This window comes from Sorex fumeus, unplaced genomic scaffold, assembly GCF_029834395.1.
Source record: "Sorex fumeus unplaced genomic scaffold, SorFum_2.1 ptg000010l, whole genome shotgun sequence".
Classification (NCBI taxonomy): domain Eukaryota; kingdom Metazoa; phylum Chordata; class Mammalia; order Eulipotyphla; family Soricidae; genus Sorex; species Sorex fumeus.
The window spans coordinates 38,533,313-38,550,003 of record NW_026606067.1 but is presented as its reverse complement, the minus strand read 5'-3'; the positions used below and the strand labels follow the sequence as shown (position 1 = coordinate 38,550,003).

General features: G+C 36.1%; 1 protein-coding gene and 1 non-coding gene across 5 annotated transcripts in view; both read right to left on the bottom strand.

The window, feature by feature from the left end:
* The window catches only part of NLGN1 (neuroligin 1), a 975,921-nt gene that overhangs the window by 195,378 nt on the left and 763,852 nt on the right, over window positions 1-16,691 (bottom strand). The window lies entirely within an intron of this gene.
* On the bottom strand, window positions 9,772-9,960 carry LOC130020200 (U2 spliceosomal RNA). Its single transcript, XR_008791973.1, has one exon. It is a non-coding gene; the product is annotated as a U2 spliceosomal RNA (small nuclear RNA).

Sequence of the window (16,691 nt, the reverse complement as noted above, 5' to 3'; positions counted from 1 at the left end):
GAAATCTTCACATTGAAACCCATATTATAAAGACAAATGTCTTCAATCTAGTTTCAATGATAAACAGAAATTCCCTTCTTCAAATTAATTAAATTATGCTAAATATAAGATAAGTATATTATTTAATACAACACAGTGCTAACTTGAATTATATTTTCCTTTTTTAGATGCATAAAAATGTAGAGAAAGACAGAAACACCGATGAAAAGTTTTACATGGATATAAATTGAAGATGAGAAAAATGCAAGGATCCTCATTTTACTTGAAGTAGTGAACATTAATTTATGCTTGGTTTGGCCAAAAGGCTTTTCTAAATATTAAATGTATACCAACCAGTAGAAAAATATATCTTAGAGGTGCGAACAATTTAATTATAAGGTCAGACTTGGGAAAGAGGCAATCACAATCAAACATACACCTTAAATAATTGTTTCCTGTGGTTTCATTTATAACAAGTAAGCTAATGTGCAGTGTTCACCTATTGCTAGGCATTAGCATTATTGATGAATCTGGGTGGAACTATTAATCAGTTTGCTTCAGAGAGACAAACTGCTGTTTTAATTTGTTTCCTTAACTATATAGAGATCTGCCTTTATTTCCTTCCTCTCACCAATATTTCATGGGAAACATTGGAATGTGCTTCAACTACTAAGCTGGAAGCTGTCTTTCAAGAAATATTCTCATCTCCCTATGACGTGGTATCTTATTAAAGGAAGGACTATTTTAAAAACATGGATCTTTATTGCTTGTACTTATTTTGCCATAACTGGATCCTTGTATCAGGAGAAATTTACTTTAGAATGGATCACTCAATTCATCCCTGTCTTGCAAAATTGTGTTTGCTGAAAATAAGATTTTCATGTTGGCACACTGCCTTTCTGGTAAAGGCAAATGAATAGGAGATTGTATTCCTTTAGATCAGTGGTGTGCCCAGCAAGGTTAAATCTTCATTCTCATAAGAAAACTAAGCTTTTTAAAGCTATTCCAGGTTTGATTTATTTTGCTATGCTTACGATTTACTATCGGCCCCTCTGCCTGGCTAGTTGTTAGGAATAACTATAAGCTTTTAAATGGCTTCTTCTACAATCCTAGTGCAGACCTCGTTTCTGTTGATAATGAGTTAAAAATGGAAAGATTTGTTGATTAAAGACTTGGGGGTACATCTTGAGGATGGACGTGAAGTTAGAATCCATGGGCCTACGCTGAATCAGCAATCGTTCACAACTTCTGGCTAATCATAATGCAGAATGTAATTTTTCTTTAATATATTTTCTTTAAGGACACCATCTCCATTACTGTACTAATTATATGTTTTCCTGAGAAGGGCAGAATTGCCATAATCAAAATTTTTATGTGTCAGCAAACAGTGAGTCTGGTAACTCATTCTGCCCTCTACACTGAAAAGAAGAGTTTCCTTCCATTAGTACTGATGTATTTTTCAATGTAAACCATACCACACAGAACACTAGGGTGACGTACACTTTGGAAAACATTTATGGCTGGAGTGATAGCACAGCAGGTAGGGCGTTTGCCTTGCACATGACTGGCCCGGGTTCAATTCTTCTACCCCTCTTGGAGAGCCCAGCAAGCTATGAGAATATCCTGCCCCCATGGCAGAGCCTGGCAAGCTCCCTGTGGCGTATTCAATATGCCAAAAACAGTAACAAGTCTCACAGTGGAGACTTTACTGCTGCCCACTCGAGCAAGTTGATGAACAATGGGAGGACAGTGCTACAGTGCTGTTCACATAACAAGACACTTTTTACCTTTTCATCTTTATCACCAGCTTTTGTCAAGCTACTTTTAGTTTGTCATGGGCATCACTTTCACTAAGATTTTCTTTTGAATGAACAAATGGAGACTTAATTGAAGTAAGCATAATTTGGATTATATATGAATAAATAAAATCTACTTCACCAGTTTGTATTTTACCTCATATATTTTTCACTTTTTTTATAAACAAAGTTATGAAATATGCCTGAAAACATTTAATCTTATGTCATGACACTTATCCTCTATTGATTTGGGGTGAAAGTATTTTCCTCTCTCCTACTCTTTTTTTAATAATGTATTGATTTATTCTATAAACCATCTTCTCTCTGACTTATTCCATATGACTTTACCCAACAATTTCTTTCTTTCCTCCTTTCATTTCTCTCATTTGCCCTTCCTTCCTTCCTTCCTTCCTTCCTTCCTTCCTTCCTTCCTTCCTTCCTTCCTCCATTTCTTTCTTCCTTCCTTCCCCACTCTCTCTCCATCCCTTTCTTTCTTCTCTCCCTTTTGGTTTTAGAGTCATACCCAACAGTGTTCAGTGCTTACTTCTCAGGGATTACTTCTCCAAGTGTCTGGGGTGCTGGGGATAAAATCAGGTAGACTACTTACAAGACAAGCACCATTCCCTCTGTGCTATCTCTTTGATGGTAAACCGCCCTTTCATCACTGCTTCATAAGATATATGGAGTTACCTACTTTAGGGTTCTTATCACTAAAACTCCAATTTGATTACGTATCCAAGTAAATTTTACCTACATGACGAATGCTTTGAAAAACATTAATTTTATTTTTCTCCTCATATTTATACTCATTGTAATTTAAATATTACAATTAAAAATTAGATATATAGGTAAAGTTAAAGGCCCTCCCGTTGATCATCGATTTGCTCGAGCGAGCCCAGTAACGTCTCCATTGGAGACTTTGTTGTTACTGTGTCTGGCATATTGAATACTCTCGGTAGCTTGCCGGGCTCTCCGAGAGGGGCGGAGGAATCGAACTCGGGTCGGCCATGTTGGCCGATTGTAAGGCGAACGCCCTACCCGCTGTGCTATCGCTCCAGATATATATGCCTGCCATTTTATCTGTATAAATATTTTAAGCTCAGAGATAGAGATTATATTTTCATTTTGTATTCCAGAATTTCCTTGGTAAAATATTCTCATAATAAATTAAATGAAATTATTTGTCTTCCATTAGAACTTGTCCACATGTGAGGAGATTTGTAATATTAGTAATTTTATCACTGTCAGAAAAAAATAAGACACTGGTTGTTTATAAATGTCAAAAATTATTTTAAATATGTTAATAAATACAATTAAATTAGGAAGATTTTATAAGCTCTTGTAAACATTTATATGCAAAATATCCCCCAACAAAACAAATTCATTATTTTGGCAAAACCAACTTTAAGAAACCTATGTATCAAAAGGGAGGGGCATTGGTTACATTGGGGGACAGTGGGGGGGTATATTGGTGATGGGTGTATTGTTGGAATTTTGTGTGTGACAAACTGTTAGCTGTATTGTAAATCACAGAATCTGAAAAAATATACATGAAGGGCTGGTAATCAAAATAGAAAACTGTAAAAATGAATCGTTGTTTCAGAAGGTTTAACTAGATATGACCAACACAGAAGCTTTGGAACCATTTATTTGCCAGATTTCAACTTGACTTCACAACTCCAGGTTAATTTTCTTCAAACACCAGGTCATCTAGGATCAGTTATTGCTCGGGCTGATCAGAGCTGTCTGGAAAAGTGAGGTTTTGTTTTTTTTTTTTCTCTCGTATCCTTAGGGGCTGGAGAGATAGCACAGTGGGTAGGGCATTTGCCTTGCATGCGGCCAACTAGGGCTGACCCCAGTTTGATTCCTCGGCCCCTCTCAAGACCCTGGCAAGCTACAGAGAGTATCTCACCTGCATGGCAAAGCCTGGCAAGCTCCCCATGACGTATTTGATATGCCAAAAACAGTAACAAGTCTCACAATGGAGACGTTACTGGTGCCCACTTGCGCAAATCAATGAACAATGGGAGGACAGTGCTACAGTGCATATCCTCAGCACTATAAATAGATCCTCAGGTTACAACAGTCTATGGTCTTGCTACTTATCGGTGCTACAATGTTACTTACAATTGTCAAAATCTGATGGCAGAAGTAAATATTATTGAATGCCAAAGATTACTACTCTAAATTTAAAGTAATTAAGAATCCCCTGTTTGAATCAGATGAGGGCTGAGATTAGCAGTTTTTCATTGAATATGAGATATGGAGTTACAAATCTATTCAAGGTCCAGTCTCAGTTATACAATGTTGCAATACCCAGTGTACATTTCCGACCACCAGTGTCCCCAGTTTATCTCCCGCCTCTTTTATCTACTTTCAGCACACAGTTCTTATCCAGCTTTCCAACTTTGTCAGAATGGTTACTTCTTTTTTTTTTCATTGAATCACTGTGGGAAAAGTTACAAAGCTTTCAGGTTTAAGTCTGGGTCATGCAATCATCAAACACACTTCACCAATACTTATTATTCACCACCAAGAACCCTAATAAACCCCTCCTTCCAATGCTCCCAATGCCTGTGTGGCAGATGAATTCTACTTAACACTCTATACTTAACACTCAATCTACTTTGATTGGATTCATTGTTTCAACAAAAGATGCACCATTATTATTTAAATGGTTACTTCTTTATCCCAAATGCCTTCTCCCCCATCACTGGCTGAAGGCTTCCAACCTTGGACCAATCCTCCTGGCCCTAGTTTCTACTGTTCCTGTGTATTAGTCTCATATTGGTATTTTTTTAAATATCTCACAAATGAGTCCAGGCAGCTCCCTATGAAGTCTGTTCTGCAGCGCTAAGGATCGCCCATTGAGTAGAAATTGGGTAAAGAGCCCTGCCTGCACTTTCAGGAAGATTTTTATGACCTTTTAAGGAAAAAATATATTACTTTCAAAACCCTTTTGTGGATCACAAACAAATACTGTCAATCTACTCCAAGTTTCGAGCCAAATGTACTCTTACATTTTGCCCAAATTCTGTTACTAAGAATTTCTTTTAATTTGATTCTCAGACTGAATGTTTCAGTCCATGTCTATTGATTCAAGTTTTCTTTCCCTTAAAACTTCCTTGTGAACCTTTCTATAAAAATTTACTATTCAGTCAGTCTTTACTTTTTCTCTTCTCCAATTAAAATTTAAACAGAAAATAATTGCGTTGTGTGCATTATAATACGAAGCAATTTTACGTAGAAATAAATTTACTAGAGATGAGAATATGTGTGCTTTTTTTCTGATAACAGAGAATCAGATAAGTTCATTTTTGCCTTGGGGCTTTAGATATATTCAGATATTTTTTAAAAAATATTTTACTTCAAAAATCTGTGTTCTGAGTGATTGTTATGAAACAATCCTTAATGAAAAACAAATCTTTATCATTGAACAGATTTTCCGTTGATAAAGAATTAATGGGTTAAAGAAAAAATAAAGATAAATCTAAGTTTAGCTGCATACCATTACAGATCTGGATCTACCATCTATTACTTTGAAATAAAAATAGTCCATTTATATAATGTCCACCTAAATACTTCATGGCATGTCTTGCCTTCTGAATGCATTTGTGAATTTGTCATCAAAATTCAGAATGCCTATCAGTGAAAGAATTACGTCTTGAACTTAATTGGATTAAATGGACCTGTAGCACACCCCACATTAATATTGCATGGCTTTCTTGAATGATTTATTGGTGGTCTCACTTTGTATAATAAGAATGAAAGAGTAGCTGAAAACTCTCTGGGCAAATATATATTAATTACAATTTATTTTTGAAGTAGAGTTTCCTTTTATGCCAAGAGTTCATAGCCACAAAGGGCAAGCAATATTCTCAGCTACTTGGGAAACACTATGTGCTTAAAATAGTTCTTTAAGCTTATAAAAATCTGAATGCAGCTTTCCAAACATCCTTTCTTATTTTTGAACAAGACTGCTATTTTTGTGGACCCTGGACTACATGAACTAAACCCTGAGGCAGAAGCTGCAGTTTCGTGATATTGTGCTAAGTTCTCGTTAAAAGAAGAAAAGCAGAAAGAGAAAGAATAAGGAAGAAAAAAAGGCTCGAGGAACAACCACATACTGAGACTGGCTAGATAAGTTTCCAGGGAAAATATTTTAAGCAAATGGTACCCTTGACAGGTTATATGTTTATTTATGGGACAAACTCCCACATATTCTATTATGCTCTGAAATGAATGAATGCTGATCATGCTGTAGTCCCCAGAACTATATGCATTTAAATTAAAAATATAGAAAGTACAGTATACACTAAGGTGGGATCTATTGACTGTGTCAGGAATAGCAGCATTTTCATTTTTCCTTTTGTAATAGAAGTCATTGTGTGTGTGTTTAGGATGGATTCTTGGTCTTTATTAATCTCGCAGTCGGAGCATTTGGGATTTTAAAAGCTATTGATTTTTCAAAAAGAGATTGTGGTCCTATTTTATGGTATCCCTCTACTACTATTTCAAAGCTGTAAGCGGAGTATTCAGTGCAGAGGAGTCCGGTACTTGGTGACGTGATTTAGGAACCTCTTTTGGCATGTTTTGAAGGATTTCGATACTTGTTTGCCTCTAGGGAATAAACAATAATTTCATTTAATTAATGAGGTTTCTTTCCCTCCCTCCGCTTTGACTGCATTATCATTAATTGTGATAAGAAATGATGCAAAATGGGAGCTTTTAGTGTGTCTTTCAGTCGTATAATCTCTCAAGACCTCGTAAGTAATCTGTTTTCTTTCCCAGTCACTTTTAATTTCCACTTACCTCTGAATCTTATTCCCTAAAGTATTTGAAACTTCTTTGGCCCATAGAATAAACTGTTTATTCTTCTTCCAATGAAGAGTTCTGTTTTGTTATTATTGTCAATACAAAATGAATATTGAAACAAAATAGACATATTTACATTATTTTCTGTTACTGCTTTACATTTATATTTATATTTATATTTATATTTATATTTATATTTTGTCACTGCTTTGACCGTGAATGTGGAAAGGTTGGACTACAGCTGATTCTTACGAAGACAATGTTTATGAGAAACAGCCTTGTTCCTGACGCTCCATTCGCTCTCAACGGAACCACCATCTCCGAATGCAACAGTTATATATACCTAGGTCGAGAAATCAACATGATGAATGACCTGGCACCTGAGTTGCGCAGGAGGAAGAGAGCGGCTTGGAATGCCTTCAAGAACATTGAAGAAATAACTAAAAGGACAAAGAACCTCCAGCTACGAGCACATCTCTTTAATTCCACTATTCTTCCTGCATTAACATATGCCTCAGAGACCTGGACCCTACGAAAACAGGATGAGAACACTATTCGGGTCTCTCAAAGAGGAATCGAAAGAACTATGCTTGGAATATCACGATTCACTCAAATGAGAGATAGAATCCGGAGTTCTGATCTTCGTCAACGCTCAAGAATCAGAGACGCTGTCTCATTTGCCAAGACATCAAAAATCAGATGGGCTGGACACGTAATGAGGTTTACAGACAACCGCTGGACTAGAGCCATTACTGATTGGATTCCACGGGACATCAAAAGATCACGTGGATGCCCACCTATAAGATGGTCAGACTTCTTCGTCAAGACCCTAAATGATCGGTTTGAGGCTCTGCATGTTCCTAGAACAAACAGATACCATTGGGCTACACTAGCACACAACCAGGATGAATGGAGACGTTACTGGCACCCGCTCGAATAAATCGATGAATAACGGGGATTAAGTGAGTAAGTGATTAAATGACTGCTTTATATTACCTCATAATATGAGAGAGGAAAAGACAAAAAGAATGAATATATAACAAATGGGATTCTGGGAATTGAACCCAGGTTGGCCACGTGCAAGACAAACGCCCTACCTGCTGTGCTATCGCTCCAGTCTAAGAATCCATTATTCTCTTCCTCTATATGTAGACTAGGATTAAGAGAATTCTTTACATTATCATAATTTTCAATAATAGCTGTTAAAATGCAAAAAGGAGGACTAGAAACCCTCAATTATAATGAGTACTATAAGATTATGGGAAAATTTTAACATGTTCTATTTATTTTTATAGTGGTAAAAGCATAACGATGGCATAGAATCTCCAATACATTAAAAAGACGTACCGTCAAGAAAAATGCCAGATGATGTGGGTATGAATAAATCTGAAAACTCATGGTTGAGCTTTGGTTTTGAGAATGGGAGTATAAACCATATATTGTAGTTAAATTCTTTAAAATTTGGCTACAGGGGGTGGAGAGACAGAATAGAGAGTAAGGATTTTGCTACATAAGATCCCTGACACTAAATATCTTTGTCTGGTACATGCCAGGAATGATCCCTGAGAACCAGAAGTAGCCCTGAGCACTGCCAAGTGTGACCCAGAAAGTAAAACAAAACAAAAAATAATAACAGCACAATAAAGGCACTGTATAACATTAGTAAGTTAGATATGCATTGACAGCTTCATAGTCTTTTATTTAACTACTATAAAAGGTGTGATCGGCTTGTTCAAATTATGGTAGACATTAAAAAATAAATATAAGCGGATGTGTTCTGAGACAAATTATTATGTTGTTAAAAAAAAAGAACAACTAGTGGACTGCCAATGAAAATACACTACTTTTCTTGAAACAGTTTCTGTCATATCCCCAGATTAATTGCATTTTGAATTCTGCAAAATCATTCTGATTTTTGTCTTGTTATTTTATAATTAGGAAAACAAAGCAATATTATAAAACATGAACTGAATTTCATGGTTTTCTATATGTTCTGGTTTATAAAGCGAAAAAAGATTCCTCAGTGGAAAGTTATTTACATTGCTTATTTGAAATATTTGTTTTAATTAAGAAGTACTTTCAATGGTTTAACGTTTTAAGTCTTTTCCCAGTGGTTAGGAAGGACAATTCCTTTGATTTTTCTTTTTTAAGTTTTGGGTCACACTCAAAGGTGTTCAGGGGCTATTTATGGCAAGTTGATTGAGGATCATCCTTTGGGGTGCTCAGGTGACACTACAGTGCCACCTTTGAACTCTGACCTCAGACACCAAAGCATGTTCACTAGTCATTTAAGCAACCTCTCTAATACAAAATTCCAAAGGTTCTTAAATGTCCAGGTTTTGCCTTTCCAGTCTTTTAAATAATTATATAATTCTTAAAGTTTCTTATAATTCTGTAAAATTTTTACTAGTAATTAAATTTCATATATCCTTATATTTCTCCTGAGATTGTTTTTCCTATCATTGGAAAGGCTATAATAAATATTTTTCATTTGTTAATTTTTTCTTTTAGAATAGATAACATTAATAATTGAACTACTTATACCAATCAAGAGAAAAGATTAAATAAATTTGCATATTTGAAAAGATTAAATAAATTTGCATATTTGAAAAGTATTTTCCCTTGATATGCTAAGTATTGGACATAATGGTCATGATTCCAGGTAGAAACTTGGCGATATTTAGGGGAAGAATTATATGATATGAAAAATTTTTAGTACAAAATTCTGAGATACAGGTAAGAAGATTTGTATAAGACCAAATCAGCAGGAGTGAAATCACTCATAAAGTCTATATTGATTTACAAAGTGACTTTCACACTGGATTTCTGAGGAGACAACTTCATGAAAACATTTAGTGATGACAAGATAATTCTGTGAGGCAATTGAAAGCCTATTAAGTTTGAATGAGGATATTTTAACCTCTCTGTCCTAAGGAGCAGTTTTGTCAATTTAATTTGTAAAATTTACAAATACAGTCAAGCCAAAATAACACAATAAGAAAACCACTCCTATGCATTTATCTGAAGAATTTTCAAAGATTAATTTGAAACAGTACATACCATTTTCATTCAAATAAATAAAACATTAATTTATTATTTACAAGGCACAAAATCTTAACTAGTTAGGAACGAATAGACCTTTCTTTTTTTCTTTTTCTTTCTTTTTTTTCATATTTCCCCAAATAGGTGCACCATCTTGGAGGTACTACAATACCAGGTGGATTCATGGAATGCACGAAGCAAGCTGCTATTCCATTTCCTAGTCCCCCAAATCCATTTCATATATTGTCCTTGGATAGAGGACGTATCAGATATTAAATTGATAAGAACAAATACAACTCTCGATTTTAGCCAAAGGCCACGAAGCGATGATGAACAGATCTTTCTTAATCAAGTAGAGGGCAACAATAGGCACCAAATTTTTTCTAAGTGGGGAAGCACGAGCAGTTTCTTTTTCTTTCTTTCTTTCTTTCTTTCTTTCTTTCTTTCTTTCTTTCTTTCTTTCTTTCTTTTTCCTTCCCTTCCTTCCTTCCTTCCTTCCTTCTTTCTTTTCTCTTCCTTCCCCTTCCTTCCTTCCTTCCTTCCTTCCTTCCTTCCTTCCTTCCTTCCTTCCTTCCTTCCTTCCATCTTCCTTCCTTCCTTCCTTCCTTCCTTCCTTCCTTCCTTCCTTCCTTCCTTCCTTCCTTCCTCTCTTTCCCTCCCTCTTTCCCTGCTTTTCCCTCCTTCCTTCCGCCTCTCCTTTTTTTTTTGTGGTGATGCACACCTGATGGTGCTTAGGGCTTACTCCTGGCTCTACCCTCAGAGATAATTTATGAAGAAACTTGGAGGAACGTATATGTTGCCAGGATTGAAACTCTGTTGGCCAAAGTAACCTCTGATGGGCAAGTAACCAGTCTGCTATACTATTTCTCTGGCACCATTTTACCTGTTAAAAGAAACCCACTTAATGCTTCTTGAAAAACTAGTCAAGACTATGAATTGCCCACCATTCACTACTAGCCTATAGAGTCTCATTCAACAGATCTGCTGAGGATTTCATGGGAGTTCCTTTGTAATGTTACTTTCCTCTTTGTTCTTACTGCTTTCCATAGTCAGTCTCTGTCTTTGGCTTTTGTCATTCTGATTACAACTTGTCTTGGAGTTTTTCTATTTGTGTCTACTTTCCTGGGACCCCTTGGGCTTCTAGCATCTGAGTAGAGGCGCTCCTCACCACTGGAGAATTCTCACCTACAATTTCTTCAACAAGAGGTTCTCTGCTAAAATTTCCTTCCTATCCCTCAGGAAAAGTTGTTTCTCTTGAACTCATCCCATAGTTCTCTGGTGTGCTACATTTCTTTTCAGATCTTTTCCTTCTGATCTTTTTAATATGCACGATCTAGTTCATAGCAGCATTATCCACAGTAGCAAAATAAACTTTAGAAATGAAAAAATAATTTTACCAGTTTCCTCATCACTGTATCACTGTCATCCTGTTGTTCATCGATTTCCTCGAGCAGGCAGCAGTAACGTCTCCATTTGTCCTAGACCTGAGGCTTTAGCAAGTGCCACATTGGAGGCTCTTTCAAGGTCAGAGGAATGAGCCCCATCATTGTTACTGGGTTTTGGCATATCTAATATGCCACGGGAGCTTGCCAGACTCTGCTGTGCTTGTGGGCAGGATACTCGCGGTAGGCTGCTGGGTTCTCAGAGAGCGAGAACTAGACAATAAGCTTGAACTAGACTAACTTCCCAGAGCTTCGTTTTATAGTCTCTGGGTCTTGGCCGATGATGGGATTACACGGTGCTGGAGGAAGTTGGTGGGTATAATTCCTAGCTACTGGAGGATGGCGGATCTGGGTGGAGGAGGCCCAGTACCAATCCGAGAAGCTTGGAAATCTCAGCCCCGGGTCTCGCACACCTGGGTTCCTCTGCCTGTTCCTTCATGTGTGAGGCTCATCCAAGCATGTGGAGAGTGGCCTTGAGCATGGCTGTGGCTGGTCCCGGAGGTCTTCAGCTCCAGGGCTCTGCTCAAGGCAGGGAAAGAAAGTCAACCCATCCCTCTCCAAGGGGCTCCAGTGAGGACAGCCAGGCACAGGGGCAGGAGACTCTGCCTGAGGGTGATCACTGTATCACTGTATCACTGTAATCCCCTTGTTCCTTCATTAACTCGAGTGGGCGCCAGTAACGTCTCTATTTGTCCTAGCCCTGATATTTTACAAGCCTCTCTGAATTCGTCTTTCCCAATGATTGGAGGCTTTTTCAGGGCTAGGGGAGTGAGACCTGTTATTAATGAGACCAAAGTTACTGCTTTGGCACACCAATTTTCTCATGTGAAACACAAATAACCAAAACAAACTTTAAAAATACAAGAACATTAATTCAACTTTTATTAAAAACATAATAGTCACTAGAGTTACTAAAGAGGAAGTAAAAAGAGATGGGAGGAGAGTGGTAGAAAAGATCAAGTTGATAATATTGAATGACATTAGAACTTAGGTATTAGGTGTATGAATCACATAAACAATTAAAAGAATGAATCTGTGTTTATAGAAAATTGTAGCACTGTCTGTCATCTCATTGTACATCAATTTGCTTGGCAGGCACCAGTAACGTCTCCATCGTGAGACTTGTTGTTACTGTTTTTGGCATATCGAACACATCACAGATAGCTTTCCCAGGCTCTGCCATGCGGCGGATACTTTCAGTAGCTTGCTGTGCTCTCAAAGAGGGACTGAGGAATCGAACCCTGGTCATCTGCGTGCAAGGCAAATCCCCTACCTCTGTGCTATTGCTCCAGCCCAACAGAAAATTAGCTGATGGAAACCAAAAGTAAATCAATAATATTTTATTAATAAATCATGAGATTCAGAATATTGTAATTTTAACTTTTTGAAATGCAATCATTGTTCATGATCAATGTATATTGTAAACATCATGGGTTACTTTATCAAGTATTGTTTCTGACTTGGTGGAGATTCTTATAATCAAACAAATTTTGTAACTGAGAAAGAATACAGTTCTGACCAAAAAAATTAACTTCATGTTTTCTTTTTAAAAAATATTTTCATATTGTTTAAATATGTAGTATCAGTGAGCAAGATATAAGTCATAATATCATCATTTCTCTATAAAAACATGAATTATGAATGAATTGCAAAATAATAGGCTTTCATGGCGTACTAAAATGGAGAACAAAGATTACAGAAGAATTTGAGCATTAAATGTCAGCAAAGTATTCTCTCAGGGAAGTTATTAACAGGTTGACATGACTATCTATTTAAGCCAGATAATCCCTTTTTGTATTTTTTCCATTTTTCAATATGGATAAACACAACCATAATCTCTCCATTATTTCAGTTATCTGGGTTCTTTTGTATTCTTATTCCTTATAGAAGAATGAATATAAAATATAGTTTACAGGTTAAATCTTTGTTGGATTCCTCCACTATCCTCTCCACCTCACTGTTCCATTTTACATTAAAAGAAAAATTTTTCTCTTTTAAAAGAAAAATGCCTGTATTTTTTTCATTTCTCACTAAAGAAAACATGTTTTTAAAAATAAAATTAAAACTGAAAAAAGGGGCTATGAAAAGTTATGTATATTTTTCTAATACTCTACTAATTAATAAATATTTTAAAAGAAATATTGTTAGTGCCTGTGCAATCTTAGAAAAATACATGAGAAACTAAGAAGAAAAACTTTTACAAGGTGGTTTGGTATTTCTGTATAATACTTAATGATCTGAAATTCTTGAGGACTCAGCTATTTCATATGATTAGTTTTTCCATTTCTTATCAAACTCAAAAGTACTAAATTAAAGAGAAATCCTTCTAAAATGTGTTAAAATAAAAGTACCTGTTCCATGGAACAGTAAATTCTAATAGCAGCTCCATTATAATAATTTAGCAGAAGAATCACATTTATTTTTCGTTGCATTGCAAAGTCTGAAATTATATTTTTATCACAGGAGATGTTCTTTTCTCGCACAGAATGCAGTGATACTGAGAGTTTTAATTGTTGTTTTGTTTGGATATTTTATAATGCATAGCTGGTACATTCCTCTCCTTACTACCTGGCTTTTAGCTTTTTCTCCTTTCTGTCAGAGAATCTGGCAATAATTGGCTACCATCTTTCCAACTATTCTTTATTTTCTGTAGTAATAGGGGAAAATGTGAACACCTAATTAGCCTTGGACACAAAATAGAACTTCATTGGGTGTTTGATAGTTCTCAAAGAATAAATTACAAGAGTTTAAGAGTAAATTATTGGGACTGGAGTAATAGCACAGCGGGTAGGGAATTTGGCTCCATGAGGCCGACACAGATTTGATTCCCAGCCTCCCATATGGTTCCCTGAGTACTACCATGTGTAATTCCTGAGTGCGTGAGCCAGGAGTAACCCCTGTGCATCGCTGGGTGTGTCCTAAAAAGAAAAAAAATAAATTATTTAAGGAGCGATAGCACAGCGGTAAGGCATTTGCCTTGCACACAGCCACCCAGTCCAGCCAGGTTTGATTCCTCCGCCCCTCTTGGAGAGCCTGGCAAGCTACCAAGAGTATCTTGCCCACATGGCAAAGTCTGGCAAGCTACCCATGACGTATTCAATATGCCAAACACAGTAACAACAAGTCTCACAATGGAGACGTTACTGGGCCCACTGGAGCAAATCGATGAACAATGGGAGGACAGTGTTTGTTTGACAGTGACTTAGAGAACAAATTATTACAAGAATATGAGCTTTCTGGAGGTAGCTCGGCTGACTGATCTAAGAATAAGAGCTTTCTTACATATTTTTTTAATATGTTCAAGTATTTACAGTAGAAGAGATATCTTAGCATGTTGGCACTTGCGTTGCATGAGGCTGATCTGAATTCAATCACCAACAGCACATGCAAGAGAAGTGCTTGAGTCTCACCAAGAATGATCTCTGAATGCAGAGCCCCGAATGTAAGCCCTGAGCACCATTTGGGTATAGTAAAACAAAACAAAAAGGAAAACAAAAAAACCTAAGTAACTAAGCAGAGAAGCCTAAGCAATGGCATAATTTCAACTATACAATCTATTTTCTAGATCCTTATTTTAACACTCACCACAAATCAAGTAACAATATCACTATAGTTCACTGTATGTTTTCTCAAGTTTCTATATTTCAACCAAAGCAGCTTTTAATCTTCACCAAAACTATAGGAAATAGTTAACTTATTGTGTTTTCTGATTCAGGCATAATAAAATTAGGACAAACTGGCAGGCTACCGAATGTAACCTGCCCACACGACAGAGTCTGGCAAACACCCCGTGGCGTACCCAATATGCCAAATACCAGTAACAATGATGGGTCTCATTCTCCTAATCCTGAAAGAGCCTTGAATATGGCACTTTTTAAAAAATCTCAGGGCTAGGATGAAGGAGATGTTAGTGGGGCCTGCTGGAGGCAATCGACGAACAACAAAATTAGATATATTTACATGTTTTTCCAAAAAGAATTCATTTAATGTTTATCAGGCATCCATTTGCAAATTTACATGCTATCAATAGTTTGTGAAATTGTCTAACATAACCCACACTAAGCACATTTTAAAAATTAATCACAATGTAACTTAATTTTAAATTTCTTATTTAAAAGTTGAAGAAATACTGAGTCTTTTATTTTCTGTAGACTAAAGTCTAGAGCGAATAGAGATGAATATTTTTGGCTTTGCTCCTCTAACTGCTGCTCCCATTGGAACAAGTTTGGGAAACATGTTTGTAATTCATTAGAGAGTAACCACACATCTGAGATTGTTTCTGGCATTCATTCTCTCTAGAGAGAAAATTTGTGACATTTTGACCTATATAAACCTGTGCTTTCTATGACTCTGAACAAGAAAGTTGAACAGTGAAGATAATAGCCTGAATATTGTAATTTTCTTTACTTGTTCCAAATATTTTCTAAGCATTCTACTATCTCTATGTTTGATTATCCATTGCTTACACTGCTAATAATATAACTTTAGAAAATGACTAATTCCTTTTGACTAGGATATGTTTCATTTAAAAATCAAGTTAGTGAAGATATTTCACAGATTTAAACATTCGAACAAAAGATTAAACTCCATTAAATAGTCTGGGTGAGAGATTGCTGCAACACGTACAAAGAGGGGCGTTATTTGTGGCCGAATTTGCAGCCACGTGACATTTCATAACTCACACCACTCATATTCCAAGAGTAGCACACCACATTTGATGGGATTTAAAGTAGATGGAAAACAATCTTAGAGGGAAATATTTTTTACAGATATATATACACATGTGTATACATATATATGTATATATATGTGTGTGCATATATATATATATATATATATATATATAAGCACACAAGACTCAACCCTTAACAACATATTAACAACATACTAGTAAGCTCTTATAGAAGGGCTTAATGGTTCCTAGGTGAAACAAAATAATCTTCACATACTCTCCTCTAAGAAAATTTTTTTGAGCATTTTCAGTGGTTTCGCTCCCAGTCCCCGTGAGGTATTCGATATGCCAAACACAGTAACAACAAAGTCCCCAGTGGAGACGTTACTGGGCCCGCTCGAGCAAATCGATGATCAACGGGAGGGCCTTTACCTTTACCTTTACCTTCAGTGGTTTATTCATAAAAAACAATACAAAATAAATTATTTTGGTTCTGCTTTTGGGGCAGGGGTTTGGGTTTGGGATAGAAACATCCAAAATATCATGGTGGGAAGATATAATGGTGGGGGCATTGGTGCCCAACTAATGAAAGTAATCATGTATTGTGAACTACTTTATAAAAATTAAATTAAATTAAAAAACACACAAAAAAGTGGGGCATTAGTATTTATAAAGTAAATGTTTTATTTATACATGCATTATTTCCTCTTACCATATAGTCTGCACAATCTCATTTTAAAAAATAGAAATAGATCATTTTTCTTTAAAAAATAAATTTGTTACGTAATTTGACACTTGGTGTGTCCACCAGTGTGTTTAGTTTGCAGCAACATATGCATAAAGTAAATTATCTGGGGGTAAGTTTAAAATATCCAGTGAGCAAACCAGGTTATCTGCTGCAGATAATTCTGTTGGCTTATTGTATATAAATTGGCACAACTAAGG